This window comes from Doryrhamphus excisus, chromosome 16 (genome assembly GCF_030265055.1).
Source record: "Doryrhamphus excisus isolate RoL2022-K1 chromosome 16, RoL_Dexc_1.0, whole genome shotgun sequence".
NCBI classification, from domain to species: Eukaryota; Metazoa; Chordata; class Actinopteri; order Syngnathiformes; family Syngnathidae; genus Doryrhamphus; species Doryrhamphus excisus.
In genome coordinates this window covers 6,353,179-6,375,240 of record NC_080481.1, presented here as the reverse complement: position 1 = coordinate 6,375,240, position 22,062 = coordinate 6,353,179, and the positions used below count along the sequence as shown (strand labels likewise).

Genomic DNA, 22,062 nt, shown 5'->3' with positions numbered 1-22,062 from the left:
AAAATGCAAAGCAGCCAATTAACAAGCAGGCTTGACAGACTGATTATTGATTTAATGTCAGCGACCTGCTGGCTCATACATCTTGAAGGTGCAGCACACTATTAAAAGCTCTTAACGAGGGTAATTGCATTAGACACTTTTTATGCCGCTTGTGTTTCTAATCGACGTATAATAAGCAGAGAGCGGCAACAGGAGCTTCTATTTGGATGAGTCGGTGCCATTTTGTTGTGCCGTGCACTTGGACCACTTGTGCAGTCTTTGAGATGGGCGATTGGGGGACCGTTCTGAACAGAAACTGGGACTGGTACTACAACTTAACATTGAAGGGAGGGACGCCCGAGTGGTGGGACTCCCCATGGCCACAAGTACATGTGTGAGGAGTCATGGAGGTGAATGAGTCGGGGGTGGCTGGCACGGGCATTTAAATAGGACGCGTTCTCCAAGCAGCGGGATGGCCAGGCCACCTGCTGAGTTGCTCTGCCTATGCTGCAGGGGAGGTCGTATACTTAGTGGCCTTCAGACGCGCACAGGGGAACTCAGAGCAACCACAACAACACAGCCTTGTGTGTGCACAGTGACGGCAAACACTTGTGCACATGAGGAAAGGATGAATTAGCTGAGCTTCACTGGTCAAAAAGGATGAACACATCCACAGCAGGCCACTAAACACACATTATCCTCACTAGAATGCCTGTAAAACAGCAGCTGGACATTAGCGGAGGGGGCTGCGTCCATTTGGACCACCCCACTGCTGGATGTGGCGCCACATGTGGCAACATAACCAGAGTGCACCTTCATGCATGCACTGGAACTCGGACACAACACTTTTTTTGCTCCCATTTTGGATGAGCTGTATGCAAAGATCTAAAACCTTTTTCTATGTACACCAACGTCAAATATTGTTGACAAATCTGTTGGAATCCGCATGAGTCAGCATTGATAAATCACATTTCATCCACCTCACAGTGGTGGTGTATCAATATGCTGATTAGACTGCATGGCTAGCGGTGCCTTACGTTGGTTACAATAAAAGGCCACTCCGAGGTGTACAGTTTAATTGTATTGGGGGTCCAATGTCCTGTATGTACTATAGAATATTTGTTAACAGTGATGGCCGATATTCAACCGTTAGATCATTGATTAACTTTTTAAAAACCCGTTAGACCAAGGAAGCAGCAGTGACCCCCCCCCCCCCCCGCGACACTGGCCTGTCCTTTGTGTCACAGCGACTTGCTGACTGGCATTAATCAAGAGTACCGTCCCATCTTGTTAGGCAGCACCAGAAGATGTCAATGAGACTGCAAGTCTTTAATCAAGGTTAGAATAAATTGTGATGCTTGCTGATTATAAAGCTGATCATCAGCAACATATTGTCACCTCCTAATTATCCAAATAAACCGAAGCGAGCTGCCCGCCCCACCCCGCCCGGCGTGCATGTCCACTGGCTTGCATGATCTGCTGCACTTCTTCATGAAATACTTTCTGTGCAAATATTCGGTTTTATGGCCTCTTTGGAAGCGTCGCGTTTGCTGCTTGAAAGACATCCATCAAGGCGGAGGATAAACAATCTAACGGCCCATCTCCAGCCCCCGATAACCTCAACTGCTTTTTCATCTACTTTCATGTGCTTTGTCTCCTTTTTTATTTATTTACCCCCCACCCCCACTCCCACACCCACTCCTACCCTTTTACAAGCTCATTACCTTGGCACTGAGGCTGAAATTATAACACGACTGGCGACGGCACTCGTTAGCGGCCTTGTCAATCCGTTGGCGTGGGCGAGGAGGGAAGCAATCGGCGGTGGGGTCAGCGATGAAGATGTTCCTTCCCTATTCATCCATCACATCTTCCAGGAAATCAATTTACACTGCATCGGCGTCACAGTGGCTCCTCAACATGATATGATGGGGGGGGGGGGGCACATCTGAAGATGGAGAAGACTGGTGGATTCATTTGGATACAATCTAATCAACGTCAGTCATTGCATTTACCCCCCCCCCCCCCACCCACCCACCCACCGAACCACCCCCCACCCTCCAAACTACAATCCTGTTGTGTTCAAACCTTGCTGTACGTTTATTGTATTAAAGCGCTATTAAAAGCAACCAGATTATCAAGACGTCCCCCCCCCGGATTGAGTCGACTCCTCATGCTTGGATATTCTCTTTGGCGTGTAGCAGGTGACACACGGTGGCTCACATTACGATTGCTTCACTGCAGATGTCAGCTTCATGCTTCATTAGCGGTGTTTGGTTTACGGGAACTCGACGAGAAAGAGGATAAAAGACAGCGAGAGGGAAGTAATTGGCAGCAGATATGAACCCCAATGTCGTACCGACACTCACCACAAACAAGGAAAGTGCCTTTCAATGCATCTCCGTTAGGGACACAGAGGTCAGGTGGGAAGTAGTCAAAGGGAAGGAGGATGGAGCTCCACTGTGGGCATGGAAGCATGTCCCAGTGTGTGGGTGCTTTCATTCCAGGGGATGTCATGCTGTTTGAGCAAACGCTTCTCCATGAAGGCTGCCGGTGCCGTCACCCCTGCTGCCTTGTGCCAAGGCCTCCAAAGCTGCCAATGCCAGGAGCCTGCCTGACGCCACCCCACCTCCCTCACCATCTCAGCAGAGCAGATGTCACTCAATTGCCCTCCGCCTCTTCCTTGCAAAACCCCCCACCCACCAAGCCTGCGACACCCCCAACAGGCGGCCACGCCGGCGTGCCAGGAAGGCGACACCCAACGTGTGAAGAGCATTGATGGGCCAGTGAAGGGGGGCAAGGGGAGGGGGTGGCGTTAGGGGAAGGCACAGCATGGGAGTGCTGTAAATTTCTCACTCCCGCCATCCATGCCCTGAAGCCACCCACCTCTCACTTACAGACATTCACCCATCCCACATGCACTGGCACGTAAGCCCACCGACACCCCCTCCACCTCGCCAAAGGAGACACACTTTCTACCGCGATGACACCCCCTGCAGGCCTTTGGAATATTCTACTTCTGTTTCCTAACTCTTATTGTGTGTGTGGAGTGTGCGACACGTGAATCGCAATTAGCTGCTCTGGGGCGAGCACAGAGCATGCCCCCCTCACGCTGCCCCGCCAAAAAAAGAAGGGTGGAGGGCCATGACAGAGTGAACAATATACCCAAATATTACATCCATTTTCAAAGAGGTGCATTGTTCCCCCTTGCCCCCCCATCTGCCCCTTTACACTTTGTACAAAGTACACTTTGCTTCCACTTCTGGCGCTGGCATCTTACTCCTCCCTCACACCAGAAAAGTTCCAATAACATTCCTTCAGAGATCTTGTCTGCTAGGGACGCTGCACCAACAGACACCTCCTCTTCCATGGGGAGCCGGGGCAGAAGATAATGGGACTGAGCTGGTACTTCAATCTCAACAAACCATGGAAGCTCAAGTAATTAGTGGCATCCATACTGGGGGCGCTAGGAACGAGAGCTAATCTTTCATTTCATTCAGTCGAACCAAAACAGCTTGAGTTTTGTGCTGTAAGCGATGGCCCATCACCGATGTTCAGTGGCATGGAAGTCATTACAGTGGAACCTCGGTTAGCGTATTTGTCGGTATATGTCAAAAACGTACAAAGACACTTTGCCCTAGTTTGCATACATTTCCCAGTTAGGGTGCAATATTGAAACCGGAACTGGGAGTGATTTTCGCCCAGCTGCATGGCTCGTCTGTAACGTCATCAGAGGTTGATGAACACAGTTATGCCTCAGTTATGCCTTCTTATTGATCAGGGCTGCTCAAGGCGGTGAGAAACAAACACAGAGAAATAAACACAAAATGGGGTGTTACTCCTCGTCAACTATCAAGTGTAGGTATCCATCAAATGTATTTTTATTTACATATTTATGCTTTTCATTCCTCATCATTTCAAATTGTTTTCTACATGTCAAAAACTATTTAAAATGTGTTAACGTTTCTGGGTTTCACCAACGAATTACAGCCATTCCTCGCCACTTTGCGCTTCGAAATTCATGGCTTCAATCGATCAAAAATTTTTCAATTCATTAATAAATAATTCAATTTTCTGGTTGAAAATGGTAATTAAAAAAATGTAAATCTGACATTTTTCACTAAATTAAGCATTTCACAATATAAAAATGGCTAATTTAACCAAAATATGCATTCAGAAGACACATTCAAAGTAATGGTTAGTAATGTTACTGTAATGCATGCTTCTCAAATAGTGGGGCCCCTGGGCAGGTGCGGGGAGGGGCATGAGAGGCTTTCATTTCAATGGAAACCTACGAACATGTACAAAGTTATAGTACTCGACATGCAATTTGACTGTGGAATATGCTTGTATGCGCTCCTTTTTCAGTTCAGTTTGTACAGTACAGATAAATGAATAAATATAATTGGTTTCTATAGTATTTCAAATGGGGGGGGGGCATGACAGAAAATAATTGGGAAGCACTGGTGTAATGTTTAGGTGACTATATGGGTGTTATTTAATGTACAAAGGGCTTTAATAATGTTAAAATACTCATCATTGATGAAATAATCATTAATATATTCCAATTATAAATAATGGAATGTTCTTGTGGAAATTCACTTATCTTGAAAATTCACTTGTCGGCCGTGGAGCCAACAAAAGGCCATCAACCAAGTATTACGGTTAAACTGATACTTTCATATTATTTGGTTAGAATACGTTTCTGTTTGAGTCTGACCGTCTAGAACGGATGAACGACGCTGACCGAGGTTCCACGGTCCCTGGAACTGAGCCACTCCTGTGGTTTATTGTCTTGCTTGATGGGACGAGGCATCATTTGCCTCTCAATTAGATCTTCCGACTTCAGTGACATTTGGCACATGGTTCCACAGCAGAGTCAGAGGAGCCAACCGTGGCCGCTCTTTCTATTGAGCCCTCATTAGGACCAACAATATACTTCCTCGCCATCTAATTACACGTGATTAATGAGCAGAGGAGGTCCCCGGCAAAGTACTGCGTCTTCGGTGGGGGAGTTGGTCAATGGCCCACGGGAGCTCTGACCCCTAGATGGGTCAATTCTAACCAGTTTTTAGATGATGGAGGCAAAAAGGGTGACCCTTAAATCCTGTTACTCTTCAAATTAAAACTACAAATATTCTTTTTGTATGTAAAGTCCTTATTGATCCACATGGTAAATTCCTTGGTTACAGTAGCTCAACTACAGAAGTAAAGCCCAAATACTGTTAAATAAAAAGCAATGCAACGTGAACAAAATACCATAAAATAAAAAGAATATATGATTAATAAGAACTTTTTACAAAGGAGGAGAGACGGTACAGCACAATAGTCTTGTGAAAATGGTAGAGCTGAGTGGCGTCCTGTCGCTTTCACTGTGGGAATGGAACTGGAGGAGTCTGTTGGGGAATTACTTAATGAGCTATGAAGAGCTATGGGGAGCTATGGAGAGCTATGGAGAGCTATGGAGAGCTATGGAGAGCTATGGAGAGCTATGGAGAGCTATGTGCTCTGGTAAATAAAGGTTTTTTATGCACCATGTTATCATTTAAATGGTGGCCTAGTGGTTAGCATGTTAGCCACATGGTGAGGAAATATGGAAGGTCTGAGTTCCAGTCTCTGTTCTCCCGTGCGTTTGTTGGGTTTTCGCCGGGTATTCCTTCCATCTATTGCATCAGAGGCACAAGGAGGTGATGATGCAACTCCGTAATAGCACGCTTCAGTTCCAAATGTGAAAAATGGCATGTTTATGGTGTTGTAAGAAAATTTGTAAGAAAATGTTATTGTCATGTTGTTTCTGCTGTGGCATCATTTAGACATTTTGGCCCAATATATTTGGCTTAATTGGTGTCAAAGTGAAAGCTATGCTTCTCACAAAAAGCCTTTTTTCTCCCTTTTTTGTTGAGAAGTGATACTTTGCTGAAGTAGGGTGAAGTAAAATACAACAGTTCATTACGCACAATATTCTATCATAACTGAGATAGGCTAGTCAGAATCTTCATGAAAAAAACGGAATCTGTGGTGTTTGACACTAAATCAGGAGAATCTACAGGATGATTTAGAAAATCCAGCAGCACTGCTGTGTAATCAAATATAAAAAGCCATAAACGCATCATCACTCAGGCAGCCAACAGCCATGCGAGGCCTTTCCCTTTCACGAGCCAAAATATTTCTCTATTCAGAGTGGATGCAACAGGCCTCCTGTGTAAATACAGGAGGCCCAGTCACACGCAGAGTACCAACAGTTAGAACAAAACAGCCGGCATGTAATGTAGACCAGCCACAGTGCAACGCAAGCTGTTATGCATACAGGAAAGTTGATTTCTATCATTTTTTTTACCGCTCTTTGTTCTCATACATGGACTCCACGCTCTGCAATGCGGAGCCCAGCAGGGTCGCTGTATTTAAATTACTATCTTTTGCCATAAAACCCTGCTTTTCACATGTCCCACATTAAGGCACATTACATTTCATGCAAGGTGGCATCTACCTGAGCTGCCAACAAGCGGTGTGGCTCTCTAAATGGGATGCGTGCATGTGGAATGGGAGTTTTGTGGGCTGAGAGGCAATTTAGAGATGGCAAAAATAGTGTTATCATCGCACATTAGCCATTGTAGAGTCGGGCTGCAGCCTGGACATATTTGTATATACATATGCACACACAGATACGAGCAATCACGTCAAGGTCAGGGTGTGCAGAAATAACCATAATCACAATTACTCTCAGGATAATTTCACGTATTTGTTCTCAGGGCAGCAGAAACACATTTCACCAGACAAAGAGTCATTCCCTGTTGCAAGGATGCAGCTGAAAGTGACACGCGCTAGCAAAATGCTAATCAAACAAACCCATTTCCCCTCAACAGCTAAAGCAAACAAATGGGCCTCAACTTTTCCATTCAAGACAGAATGACAGCAAGAAACAGCACAACAGCGGCAAACGCGGTGCTCCTTTATTCATGATACGTCAGCCGTGCACGCTTCTGTTGAAAATATCAACTTCTGATGTTGAGCGGGAGCAAAAAAAGAAAAAAAAAGACGGGCGTTTTGTCTGCCTTTGTTGGGCTGGGCTTGATATGGCGCGTGGGCCTTTCAAGCCATTTGTTCGACTCAATTTCTTCCTGTGTTACATGTGCAGATGAGGTTTCAAGCAACAAGCAGCAGCAGGAAGACTAAAGGACGCTGTTATGGGGAAGAATGACAACAGCATTGGTTGGAGGATGGGGTGGAGTCCATGTAAGGCCATGCAGATTGGAAAGAGACAGCGATAGAAGTGATGAGACGTAACAGTGATGGGATGGTGGGGAGATTGGATATCCATGCCAGGTATGCAAATGCACCCACTTTGGTCCTTTTCTTATAGTTCCTCAACAATTCATATATAGTATTTCCGCCTGAATCATCCGTACAAAATCTGGAGTTTTGTTTGACTTAGCGTGTTCTGCTAGTGTCCGCGTAACCCGTCTGTTTCAGCCTAGGCTCGAACTCGGGTCTGCCAAGCCATCAAGCTAAAAGCCCGGACTGTCCAGGGAATGACATTGGCCAACATAGTTTGACAACGCAACACCGGCAAGCACCCGATACCCTGGCACGCCAAAACCACAGCACCAAACCAATCTGACCGGCCCAGGCTCAAACCAGGTCCCGCAAAATGAGACTCGAGAGCGCTAGCCATTGAGCGAAAAGCCCAGCCTCTCAATTCGATGTTCAGCACGACTCTTACGGTGGGAGTGATGTTTACCAACATACTTTTGAAGGAAGTCTAGACGGGAATGCAAGGTGACATACAGCTATTGCAGCCCAGGGCTAAGTAGGACTTCAGGAGGTTTGCCACCAGCTGCTTATAAGGATCTGCATTGTTGTATATCCAAGAAACTCTGATTTCTGCTACAGTTCAAGAAATTCCTCGACATGCATCCATTTTGTCCACTTCCAAGGGAGAGATTAAAAACAAAACATTTCATGTAAAAAAAAAACTGGAGACATATAAAATGCTTTTTTTAAAAGTTGTCCTCCACATTGCCAAAAAAGGACTTGGAATGGGGGTTGGTGTGGGGATGGTAGAAGTGAAGATCCTGTTTAATTGAGTTGTCAAACACTGTGCTAGGTGTCCTATCAAACACACTCCAACCTGCCAGACAATAAAAATACAGTAAACCTCGGATATATCGGACTCGGATATATCGGAAATTTGCTCACAACGGACAGATAAAAAAGAACCAATTTTTCTGTAATGCATTTCCAATAAAAATTCATTGCGTATATCGGATTTTTTATAACGGATTTCGCCTATTTCGGACAAAATCTCCAATCCCGTTCCAATGCATTTCCATTAAATTTCCCTCGCATATATCGGATGGCCGCATCGTGGCGCTCCGATTCGCCGAATCGTGACAGGCCGCTATACGACGTCATTTGCAGCGTTTGCAGCGTTGCCTGCGCGTCCAGGTACATTGGAAACATAGTCAAGGAAGTGCCTTTTTATAACGGATAAAATCCGATTTACGCATATACCGGATATAAATCCGATATATGCGTAAAACGGACATTTTCCGGTATACGCATATAACGGATTTCGCTTATATCGGACAAAACCAGTGGGAACAATTGAATCCGATATATCCGAGGTTTACTGTATGACTTATTAGATTATGACATCCACTAATCTATGAGAAATCTATTCATAGCTGTGCAGCAGGTGAAATTCACGCTCTTACAGCCGTAGGAGCCGTCTAGTTGAGCTGCGTGATGCACAACTCAGGCGCGGGCGGACGCGAGTCATCAGAACATCAGCTCCTGGTGCTGCTTTGGGCGGATGTTCAGGGCCACAACCGCGAGGGGCGGCAAGTTCAAAGCCATTTCGATGGGCACTGTTCATATTTTCCATCAACAATCTTCAATCTGCTTAGCAACTTGACAAATTAAAACATACTATTAAAAAAAAAAAAGGAGATTGATGGTTGATGGTGTTTGCTTAGTTCAGGGGTGTCCGACATGTGGCCCGGGGGCCATTTGCTGACCATAACTTGTTTTTTTTTAATTGGCCTGTAGCACGTTGTAGAAATAAAACGAAAAGCAAAACTAGGAAAATAGAGAAAAAATGCAAAAGGTAAATAAATAACTGAAATATTGATGCTAATAAGGAATATTATTTTTAAGCCTTTTTCCAAAATTAACAAATCCATAAAACAGCCTTTCATTTTCAGTATGCGGCCCTCTGTGGAACGACTTTGGACCCCCCCCCACCCGGCTTAGTTACTTATTGAGGTTCAGCTGCATCATTTCAAATATTTAAATGTTATTCCTTGTATTCCTAGTAATTGGCAGCATCTTTTTATAGTTCATATTGACTTTAGTATTGTAGTTTGTGTATTTTACATTAATTTGTTTTAATTACATTAAATTTTCATTAAAATTACATTATTTATATTTCAGAATATGTATTTGTTGGTCAGTTTCTACAGCGGTTTTCCATGTTTGATATTCCTAGTAATTGGCAGCATCTTTTTATAGTTCATGTTGACTTTAGTATTGTATTTTGTGTATTTTACATTCCATTTTTTGAATTACATTAAATTTTCATTAAAATTACATTATATTTCAGAATATGTATTTGTTGGTCAGTTGCTGCAGCGGTTTTCCATGTTTGATATTCCTAGTAATTGGCAGCATGTTTTTATAGTTCATGTTGACTTTAGTATTGTATTTTGTGTATTTTACGTTAAATTATTTTAATTACATTAAATTTTCATTAAAATTACATTATTTATATTTCACAATATGTACGTATTTGTTGGTCAGTTGCTACAGCGTTTTTCCTTCAACTAATGAAACCTTATTTATAGTAAAGGTACCGTTTTCTTCTCTGCTCTTGTGAATATTTGGACATTTTCCTTGATTTCTCAGTCAATAATGCAATAATCTACGCATGTGAACCTAAAATCGTGTGCATCCCATAACCTCAACCCATTAAGAATCCAAAACGATCGCGGCGTGGCGGTGAATGTTCTCATCGCAAGGCAGAGTTGCTAGTTTGTCTCTGGGCTCACGGCTTGCAAAGTACACATTAAAGGTAAGGAAACCCTCATTTGCTTTCCTAACGTGCTGGTGTTCACGCTACTTTAACCTAGATCGCCATCTAGTGGTTATGCTGTGTACAGCTACCCTAAAAATGGGGGGAAAAACACTTCAATACACATAAACTTATGTATGCAAGAACGATTTAGTTTAAGGAGTATTTTGTAAATGTTTGCTCATTAGAAGCGTGTCTCGCGTAATGGCTTTCACCTTTAAAACCAAAACTAAGCAGGGATGTCCACACAATTTCCACTGAGGGACATGTTATTAATAATACAAACGTACAAGGTGTACTTTGATATTTTAGATATTTGAGATCATTTTTTAAAAGGATAAAAAAATAAAAAATATGACAAATTTCTAAAAACAAATATATAGCATAGAGTGATTGAAAAGTAACTCTTTGGATTTATGAGTTAATTTGTTGAAACATTACAATACAACATAAATAATAAAGACAAAGTATTGTATTGCTGTTATCCTCAAATTTTTGCGTTTCTTTAATTTTATTGGCAAAACGTCAAGTCCCAAACTGCCCCCACGCCACATTTTGGACACCCCTGATTGAAGGCGACACGGCGCAGGAGGTGCTCATGTGCAATATGTTAAATCTCCCACACAAGAAGGCACCGTCAAAGCGAGACCGGAGTCCGAGTGGAGTTGCGTATCTCCACTGATGCACGGACCCGTGCACACGTTTCCACAGGCGGTGCAACTCACCTCTCGGTAATGAAATCACATGGGTCAGTGGGGCCAGCGAGGCTCAGGCAGGTCATCCAGCAGATCGGAACTAAGCTGCTTTGACCCAGCCCGGTACGCCAAACACACACACACACACAATGGAACATCGCTTCACACAAGTCCGATGAGTTTATCTTTTGAAAAAAAGGTATATTAGATAGAAGCAGAGAGTAGAAAATGACATCAGGAAAATGAAATGAGTTATTCACGTTGCTGTAAACACTGAAATGCTACATCAGATTATCCAGCAGGGTTATTACGGACCAAGCTTTCATCATTCTTCTTCTATTAACTGTGTCTCGTATGGCCCGGGGACCTCCATTAGAATGAAATTAAACAGCCAAAATGTAAATATTGACAACATATGCAGAATTATTTAGTCCACCAGCAACAAGATCAGAAAATTGCCACGGCTTTGTGTTAATACCAAAACACGTATTTGCATGAAGAGGCAGGGAAATGCAAATGCACGTGGTGGGATAACAAATGGCGTCTTTCAGGCGACAACGTGAGAGGGCGGGGGTCACCGACTTCAAGGCCACGGTCATCTGGAAGCTCTCTCCGTAATCAATGACCAGAAGATGGAGCTTTCCGATACGCCGTCAATTTGAACCAAAAGCAAAAGCAAACACGCTAGTGTGGGGTTAAACGTGTAATTAGCGCAGACTTGGTCACCGGCAGCCCCGCGAGGCTCTGAGATCTCGCATGCAGATATTACAAATGCAATTGTCCTACGTTGGTCTGCAAATCCACTTTTTCATTATTCGCCCGGTGCAATAATTCAATATTCACGGCCCTGGGTTGGCACGGCAACTGAACCGCGCAGAGGAGAGTTAACAGCGCCTGACAGATGTTTGAAATCATGTTTATTTATCAATACTAATACAACCTGCCCTGGACTGTTACTCTTGGCCAGGCAGCTTTGCATAAAGCACACGAGAGCCGCAAAAGATGCTCCAATCTTCCAGAGACTAAGAGTTGGATTGTCTTCCTTCACGAGCCCCATTAAGAAGAAGCAGCCAGCCAGGTGTGCCGTGAATACACCAATACACAAACTCCCCGTCAGTGTCCACACAGCAAGATGAACACCTCAATAGATTTATTCACAATCTCCATGGCAACACATCAACGGGCCGCACAGAGAACGATGACAGCACATGTGAAAAATATGGAGTTGTGGATCCCGTTCAGCATCAGGGGACCATTTAAAGTCACGCAGTTCAAAGGAGCCGCCAAAAAGAGCAGAAGGTAGAGGAGCGAGAATAAAAGCAGTTCCAAACGCCAGCGGAGGACGGGGAAGCTTTCTGGTGGGTAAGTACTCTCGTCTTCAGAGCCGGCTGGCCCATGTGGCCCCCAAGGGGTGGAGGCCACATTGAACTGCACCTTCATACAGTATATAAATTCAACTTTATTATTTATCATTAATTCATCAGTTATCAACATTAAGAACTAATTCTTTGAATATTCTGTTTTAGCTCCTTCATTACCCAAGACGTATTTACACAGTTTATAGACCAAAAAGGGGGGGGGGGGTGCTCATGGTCTAAAATAGTTCATGGTCTTATGTTTGGAAATCAACTGTTCTATTCATGAAAAACATGTTTTTGTCCTGTTTATTGTTTAATTGAGCTGTCACAAAAGAAAGTCATAGTAGACCTTTTCTTTTTCTCACTTTTTTGTTGGGAACTGATATTTCCCTGAAACGTACCGATCTTCTCCTACAGATTACTAAAGAATTTAAAACCTTTTTTTTCTGATGAAAGATGATCATACGCTCATTTATCTTTTGGTAGGTTCCATGTTTATAAAGCCATAGAACACAAAGTTGTCTGTTCGTTAAACTCCATCAAAATGGTCTAAAATGGCCAGTGGTTTGGTATTCATTTGTAAATTGGTTATGTTAGACATTAAAGATAAGATAATGCGAACGGTGTCTTCTTGTAAGCGTTTGTCACCCGCCAATGGAGCCATGTAAAACCTGGCCTGCGGGGCCCCACACTGGGGAGGGTCGGCTGTGGTTGCCTTTGTGAGTCTTCTGTTGCGGTGGGTCAGGTAGGTCAGTATCTTCAGTCAGCTCACGCTTGTCACTTTTGCTAAGCGACAGGTAGCCGCACCCCATGGAGGCCCGTACCTGGTTTGAAAATCGTCAGGAAGGGCACCCCCCTTCAGTGAGGAAAGGTAAAGATGGCGGCAAGGTGGTGGAGCGCTTCTGAGCTTCTAAAGGTCCTTCACGGCAGCGCCTGACGGACATGTGAGCAGCTTGGGAAAGTTTGGGGGGATGGTGAGGGCTGGTGGGGGGGGGGGGGGGGGGGGGGGGCACAGGGGTGTGTAAAAGCACGGAAACACTGTGTTGAAAAAAAAATGAACAAATCAGAAAGGATTAAGTGTGAACTCTCATGGAATATTCATAGGCGTGACAAGCCATCACGCCACCTCCAGTCCATTCCCCCCTTTGTGTCCCGTCCATGGAGATGCGGCTGCCACTTAAATCAAATTAGTCATTAGCAAATTGAATCAACAATTAGAGCAAAAGAGCGACACGGCATTAGCGTCAATTCAGTCATATTTGTCAACCTATCAGAGAAGCTCTGAGGTAGTTTTTCCTGCAGTCCTTGAAATCCTCGCCGGTGCATTCAAAGTCACGACTGTAGCTGAAGGCAGGAGGCGCCTCCGTCCCTTTTCTGCCAGGGTCACCTAGCATCACAGCAGCACTGGCGCCGTGTTCCTTTGCCAAAGTGAATGTTGTTCCCTCTGCCGCTCATTTGATGGATCCGGTGGCTGCGCCTCTTTATGGACATCTCTCCGTCGTCGCTGCTGCCATTTTCTTGTCAAAACTCATGGCTGGCGGAAATGAACCAATCCTCATTATGCAAATACAACTGACGACATGTTCACTTTTATTAATCAGAAGTCACGTTGCATTTAAAGAAGTTCAGGGAAAATGTCACAAGGATTTCAATGTGGGTTGCCTGGCATTTGCATCCTTTCCAAAAAGTTCCTAGGTGTTTTTATTTAGGACCTTGCACTAACTATTATTTTCTTCATTGATATCAAGCTTGTTTTGATTTATCGAGTGACGGACCAAAGCAATATTGGCCAGGCTGCCTTGGTGTGGAGTGGGCAACATATGACCCAATGTTTGGATCATGGAATTGTATAATTTATATACAAAGTACCCGCCAACAGCCAGTAGTCCACTTCCTACATGTACTGCCATCAGGACAGTTGAGGTACTGAGGTAGCAGCTCTAGCATCAGCAGGTAGGTATTCCACAGTGTTGGAGCCCCAATAGAAAAGACTGTAGAGCCCCCATACTTCTTTCTGGCTCTCTGGATTGTCACCTTGAGGCTGTTTTTATGGCTTAAAACTGCTTTGAAGAAAACGTAAAAGATGTCTATGTAAATACGTTGTTGGGATCAAGCGTTTGGGATTGGGATTGTATCACTACGTCCTTGGTATTAAACAAGTTAATACATCAAACATGTTCCTGATACTCAGCAAACTAACCCTGGTCCAATTATTCAATTATTCAATTCCAGGTTTCTCATATTAGAAAGTCCGACACATCCGTGAGACATGGTGATACAAATCTGACAGGAAGATATATGTTTGTAAAAGAGGAAGAAAAGTCCATGTCACTGCTTCCCATTCGGTCCTCCGTCCAGCTAAGCTCCATTGTAACAATAACAATAACGATGATAATATTCATAAAATATATATCTTACATCCATGAAACGTGCTAAGGAAAGATGACGCCTGGATGCTCGTCGGCAAGCCAAACGATGAAAAAAAAGAGAAAGTGCGAAAAGGGAGAAAAAAAAGGGATTGATTTTAATATTCATGAATTTTCTAGCAGCTCAGTTCAGCAGTTTCGATTAAGCATTAATTAAGAGCCAGAGGGGAAAGCAAACAAAACTAAGGAGCGGAATGACTAATGATGGTGTTGAAGATGTGCCTGCTGCATGGGCACGGGTGCCAGCCGAGTGGGCGGCCGGGCCCACCTCTGCCCACATCACACACACACACACACACACACACACGGGAAGAGATCACGGCCCTCATGTGCCAGCAAGCCTGCCGCACAACGTCTTGCTTTTACATTTCTTACTTTCTTACTAGTTTATTTTCTCTGACACGTGTTCAACATTTGCAAATCATTTGCAATTCAATGGATTTTTTCCACCAAAGTCACCATTTACAGTTTAAATTCCTGGCATATGGTTCATCATATTTTGCTTACGAAACTGGAAAAACTAAATGATAGAAATAAAGCTGCATATATGGTTCAATTCAAGAGATATTGGACGACTGCATAAATGCAGTGTATTAAAAAATATAGTTTTGTTTTCTGCAAAAAATGTTATTTTAATTTATTTTATTTTTTAAAGTTTATAGGACAAAAGTCATCACAAACATCAGAGGAAAACGACAATTCAGCAGTGGTCTGTTTTTGCTCAGTTGTATATACATTTATGCCTTTTTGGCAATTCTTTTCAATGAAAATAAAAAGAAAAGAACCACAGAAAGGAAATAACTATTATTAATCATTACAATTATGATAGATATCTCATGATTATAATAAGAGTAATGTAAGAAATACACAAAAAAATGTCTGACAAATTTTTTGGTCAATTGTTTTCAATTAATATAAGTAACAATGAATGAATTAATTAATTAAAGTAATAAATAGTGATAATATGTTGTAAAAATAAAGTAATATTTTAAAGTGGTAAAGTGCACATACTAAATTAAATATTAAACACAATGGCATAATTATTACATCACATTATTATGATATCATAATGAAATAAAACTAAATAAATTGATAAAGACAAAAAAAGGAGGATTTAATGATATTTTCTCTGTAGTTTCATTTTGCAATTGACTTTGTTGATTAGTGGTGGCCCCGGTGGTCTCAAACGTATTAGCGCTAACATGACAATTATTATTGCACAAGAATATGATATGACCACTCTGCATCATTATTGTCACGGTTCGACCAAACGTACATCCCATAAATAAATGTCACTGAAACGAAATCAAGTAATAATTCCCACAGAGGATGGAGAATAAATCGTGTGTGTGAGGAAAGGCTTAGCAGTCTCCGCTGCCACAAAACAAGGATGAAGAGAACAAGGCAAGAAATAAATGATATCGTTGCAAAGGTATTACCTTTAAGCCCGCCCTGATACTTGATTGTATTGGTGAATCGTAATCAGGTGTTTGTGCTCAGCAGCACCGGCGTGGAATGCCGACCCACTGCTGCAAGACAAATGTGACAGACAGGGGGCCGGGGGCCGGGTGCTGGGGGAGGAGGCGGCGGCAGCAGCGGCAGAGGAAGCAGCCTGTAAATCTACACATTGCAATGTACGCGCACAGACAGGAGATGCCGAGCAAACAGCCTATACGGATGGAGGATCGGTTGCAAAGTTGTCCCCCATCAAGCAGCAAAACCCAAACGTCTCTGTAATACCCATCGCATCGTTGACTGGGGATGAAGTGCTTTGCAGGGAAATATAGTTTGGAGGTAATTTAGTGAGCAGGAGAATGATACACGGAGGCCCTACAAGAACTAAAATAAATAAATGTGGCAAAGTATTGAAAACTATGGTAGAAAAGGATAAACATTGTGAGTGAAATTGAAACACTGCTGGTCACCTGCACTGGCAACACTTAAACCGCATTACATATGCGTGTTGGGTGGGGGGGGAGGCCCCACCACCTTTCACAATTCATTACCACAATTAGGGTTCAATAAAATTGCTATTCAGAGATAATTAGAAGTTCTTTTGACGGCAGTGTGTGTGTGGGGAGGGGGCGAGGACATTGGGGTATCTGGCGCTGCCGTGTCGGTGGGGTGGAAGGACAAGACAGCGTGACCCAAAGCGACAAAGCAAGCGTCCACAGTCACAGAGAGAAGGAAGGCCCCTCCTCTCCGTCACCTGCTGAGCCGTGGCGACGCTCCAAATGAAACAAATGATCTCAGGCCTTCCTTTTCATGCGGCGAGCCGGCACGAGGAGGACAGCTAATGAGGTTGCACAAGAAGGTTCTTCTTTCATTAATTAGCACTTTCCGCCGAGCACACGCTAACCATCGTCACATTGCAGCGGGAGTGAAAGTCTGTCGGGGTGAGAGCAGCTAAGCGTGAGAGACGGAGGTTATTTGGTGCGACTTTGGTTTTACCTTCTTTATCCTCCACTCCCTTCATGTTTGCAGCGTTCCTCAGGAGCTAACTAGAGCTTTAAAATGAAATAAAAAGATGAGATATCAGATGATATTGGTATGGGGCTTTCTGCGGATATTGATATCGGTGCACTCCCCCCACAGAGCAACAAGTTTGCCAACTCAGTAAGTCTGCGCTTTGGAACCATGAATAGAACCTCAGTTAGCATCATTTCCGAGGTCCGACTTAAACCAAAGCGTACTCTGACCGAATCAACTGACCGAGAGCGCAGAGTTTCGGTGGCACAATCCAAAGGAGCTGAGTATGGGACGAATGATTGGCTCATAATGAGCTGTGGAAAAATCATCCAAAGTGTCAACGTATTTTGGAAAGGTAAAAGGTGACTCCGGAAAGTCACCTGGTCTCAGCAGCTTCTTACATATCACACAACTTCCAAAACTTGCAGTTTGTTTTCATGCTTACAGATATTACACATAAACACAAACATTCAATCAGGATTTTGGTACTTTTGGTACTCTAACTTGTATTCCATATTGAAGTATTTGTCTTCCCTTGTTTTATTGGTGCAATGTGTCCAGTGGCATGACAGTAATTATACCAACTATATTGGTATCGGTATTGAAGCGCTGGACAATATCGGAAGCCCATATGGAGCATCTGCAGAAATAAGAGCTTAGTGCACCTCTTAGTCTGAAGTGATTGTTCCAACCAACATGTGAGAGGACTCCCCACAAGTGTCGTCCTTATACTTTCAAGTGTCTTTGGCTGCATCCACTTGTTCCCTCTTTGGGCTGTTTGTGCCCTTCATCCCCCTCCCTTTCCCCAGGCCGCCTCCAACTCTGGCTGCAGCCCCGCACCACTGCGGGGGTCGTGTGAACCAGCCAGTCCGGTCACCTCGCATCAGTGTCGGGCTGGAATGTGCCGTGGCCTGGCCCCGGCTGGGGACGCCACTCTAAGGGGGCGGGCGGAGGGGGCTGAGCAGGTGTTTGGTGATGGAGTGTGTGTGTGTGAGGGGGGGGGGGGGGGGGGGGGGGGGAGTGGATAATGCTGATGTCACTTCCCTGCTCCCCATTGTGGTCGGAGGAGAGGTGGACACAGAGAGCCTGTGGGCGCGCCCCTGCAGAGGTCACCATGCCAGATCGGAATCAAAGTATGTCTCTGCTTATTAAGTGGCCACCTGACGGCTCACCACGTGACTACCAAGCCTGCTCAATGCACAAAAAGACGGCTGGTAAAAGGATACCCACTCGGCCGTCATGTTAGTCCTCTGAATTGATATGAAACCAGAGGTGTAGCGTTCCCTTTTCACCTCCTTGTTGAATGAAAGAGGCCTTTTACACAGCAAACAAACATTGCACACTCTCTGATCAGCAATTATGCACTTGAAAGGTATTAAGTACTGTCGGGTGGGCCTCCTGGGACCACCACAGTCTGTAAACACACATCTCTGCACGACATGAAAGGAAGAAAACTGCCATTTATGCACATTATGGATGCGTTAAATTAGTCCCGTTGACTCAGGCACTGGTGAGTGTGCATGTCGCACTGCTCAGACTGCATTTCTGAGGGTTTGGCACTGTACCAGTTTGAAACCGATGGAGCCATCGTGTTAGTGACGCTTAACCGGTGAGAAGCCACTCGGGTCCCAACACCATCTTACACAGGAAGTGGGTCACTAATACACTTTGGATCTACTAAATGTGAAGACCAGTTGAAAAATTGCAAGACTTTGCATTTTGCACTGTTGGGTCTTAAGGAGGCTCTGAGTAGAGCTAAGTAGGTAATCCATCAGCAGATCCACCACAGCCTTTAAAAGCCAACATCTTGCAGAAATTAGGATTTAAGGTCATTTTCTGTCAGGTCTTCACACCGTCATGATCTCCTGATGGCAAAGACTCCACTCTATTTTTTACTCTGTTTTAACCCAACCGGTCGAGACAGACGAGTGACCAACGGAGCCTAGGTTCTGTCCAAGGGAGTTTTTCCTTCACTCCGTCACCAAGTGCTTGCTCATGTGGGTTTCAGCTAGTTTTTATTTCTGGATGTGACCTCCATGTGTAAAGTGCCATGAAGTAACTTGTGATTTGGTGCTGTATCAAAACTCTCTTTTCGAACATAGTAGGATTGTTGTCTGTCGCAGCCCCACAGCTGGTGAGTTGGATGCAGAAGGACAGTCATTTGAAACTTCTTCAAAGATCCTCAGGGTAAGTCCATTCGTAGACCCCCGAAAAATGTCACAGAGGAGCCGACTGGCTGTCCGTCAAGACACAGGACAGTCGTCGGCCAATGAAGGTTGTTGCTTGTACCAAGTACAGTCCAACAACAATCAGACAGCATTTGTGAGAGAAGGGTTTTAAGAAGAACAAACATTTTAAATGCCTCGTCTCCTTCAATGCCAATGCGTGACTGCACCAAGCATAGGATACTTCCTATGTTGCTAGCATGACAAGGAGATCTCACCCCATATGGAACAATGGAGCTGCAGGTTGTGCAGGGGCATCAAAGGCCAGATGGTGATGTTGCATGCCCCCTGACTGAAGGTCCTCGTCAAAATACAACACTCCCCAATTCCAATTTCAGGTAGTCCAATTTGTTTTCCATGGAGCGTACGTTGGCGAGCAAGACTGATGGAAGTGCCGGTCGGAACGGGTTTGCTTTTAGCTTAGCTGTAAGTCCACCACGACAGCCCCGCTTCTGCTTCCTCTCGCCTTCGATGTCTCCACGGGCGGTATGTGCTGTGATCTGTTATTTCTAACTGGCATAGCAGATCAAGGCTTTCAAAGTTTACAGGCTTCAAATTGCTGATTTTTGTCAGATGAAGGATAGCCTGCCTGTCGTATACTATTCTTGCACTGTTACGCTGGACATTTCATGCTGAAAACACTGATCTCTGTGGTGAAATTGTTGATAAAGTGTCTGTGTTACCGGGCGCCAAAGAAGCCGCAGCCGGACAGGGCGCCGCCATCTTGAAAATAAATAAATAAATAACTTTTTTATTATTTATTCAAAATTATTTAAATTATTTGTGCAATTTACTGTTTACGCTGTACATTGTTGTTCATATTTGATGTCCTCTATTTATTCACCACATTATTATCATAATTTATTATTACACAGGAGCCAGGCAATGACATTTCGTTGGCAATTTCACTGCTGTGTTATTGTGCAATGACAACATAGGAAGTCTATCTATCTATCTGCGTCATATTGTTGTGATATTGTTAAATGTCATTTAACAAAAATAAAAACAACATTAAAAAAATGAAAAAAAAATCTGAAATATATTAATAATTTGTATAAAGTCAAAAAATAACATTCTGAAAATTAAGTCAATTATTATGGTATTAAAGTCATAATATTATGAAAAGAACATTTACAATTATTTTTTGAAAGAATTTTATTTTATTCATAATTTTTTTACATACTTTTATTGTATTCAATCAAAGTAAAAATAAGAGTTATTTAATAATTTTACTGCTGTGCTTCCTTTATTTTGAAGGCCTGACTTTACTGACTACAAGGTGCATTCCATCAATGAGCGGAAGTTGTTTATTATAAAATAAAACACATTAATACGGCACAAATCCCCAGCAGGGCACCAGAACGGGCAAAGGAGGGCAATAAATGGTAGTTTCCCAGTGAAAAACGGTACGGTCCAGAAAAGTAGAAAAATAGCCCGCTCGCTAGCAACCATCCAATACATCCAAGGCCGAGGCCTCTCCCAAAGTTGGCGTGCTCAGGCCGTGTGACAGGGCTCAGGAGGTGGTGTATGATGCAAAGGGAAGTGACAGTTGACAGTTGCCGCGCACTGCGTCAGGCTGCCAGCATCACACCTGGCAGCTGTCAATCAAAACGCTCCCAAACACCTCACTTCCCGATGCCGCCATGGCCTCTGCCAAACATGCCGGGAGTGGTGACACCCATCCACGCACGAGTGCTGGCCCACTCCGACTGCTCTCATTGTCAAGGCGAGCCAGAGAGCGGGGGCTTAGGCAACCAGCTATTTACATACGGAAAGGTCACAAATAGCCTGCAGGCACTGTGCTAATTAGAGAATATGAGCAAAAAAACTCTACTGAAAGACAAAAAGTCCTTATGCAAGTATGTGATGAGATTAAAACAGGTGAGTGAAAGCTACAAGACGGTGACAGAACCTCAAAAAGAAAGTTGCTCACGGTGGAAATTCCACTGAAAAATGAAGGACAAATAAAAAGGTAAACTCGTAGACTCTCCGTCGACTCTTGGTGGACGGCAACCGATGGAATTACTACCATCTTGAAGCGAACCCATGCAGCGTTACCTTTACCCGAAGGTCTCCCCGCAAGTCCGACGGTGACCATATGACGGTGTTCAGACGGGCAGGCATGTGGGATCTCCCTTAGCCGAATAAGCGAATCAACCTTTATAATTCATTCTGACAAGCTGACAGGGAAAATGAGTGTAAAATTTTATACTTACATGAATTTTTGTGTCACATCGCCGTCTGTGCACTTGTTTTTCCGCCTGGCCATAGCCGAGGGCTTCTTTCTCTGTGGGCTCGGCGGACCTTGTTTCCAGGCCTTCAGACACATCGCCCTTCGCCCTAGTGAATTTGCTGATTAATTTTGGATGCTCCCCTTAATTAACACCCCAAAGGAAAGTGTAGATTTCCTAGCGCCTGTATTTGCTGTGGAACAACAGTCTGAAGAAGGATGACCTCAGGGAGACAGACGTGCTGATGTCCGAAATGACATTAAAGGAGCAACGTGAAGGCCCAGCCACGGCGGGCCGAGACCTGCACGAGGGCGATGCCTCGGGAGCTTCCAGGCCTTTTAATCAGCGGCTGGAAACGAGCTCCCTATTAGTCTCATTTCATTTGCTTTAGCCACGCTAAAGAAGCCGAGCTTGCATGATGCCGGCCGACGCTTGAAACATGCTGTTCCTGTGCCAGCGCTGGTGCCGCCTCCGGCCCCCCGTCATTAATTGGTGCCACTCTCTTACTTCCAGTGAAATTGGCAGATAACGGAGAGGGGCGAAATAAAAATGTGATTTCGCTTGTGTGTGTGTGTTTTGTTCTTCCGCCCCTCGTCCCAACATCAGAGCAGAT

At 44.1% G+C, this 22,062-nt stretch overlaps 1 protein-coding gene across 7 annotated transcripts in view; it reads right to left on the bottom strand.

Moving 5' to 3' along the window:
• LOC131104872 (uncharacterized) overlaps positions 1-22,062 on the bottom strand; it is a 72,584-nt gene that overhangs the window by 40,322 nt on the left and 10,200 nt on the right. The window contains exon 3 of one of the 7 annotated variants that reach the window (XR_009119841.1): positions 13,135-13,632. The exons of 5 other annotated variants lie outside the window; for them this stretch is intronic. The gene's annotated coding sequence lies outside the window, so the exon portion shown is untranslated. Of the gene's footprint in view, positions 1-13,134; positions 13,633-20,588; positions 21,559-22,062 lie in introns of those variants that run through there. One more of the 7 variants, XR_009119842.1, reaches the window with a different exon arrangement.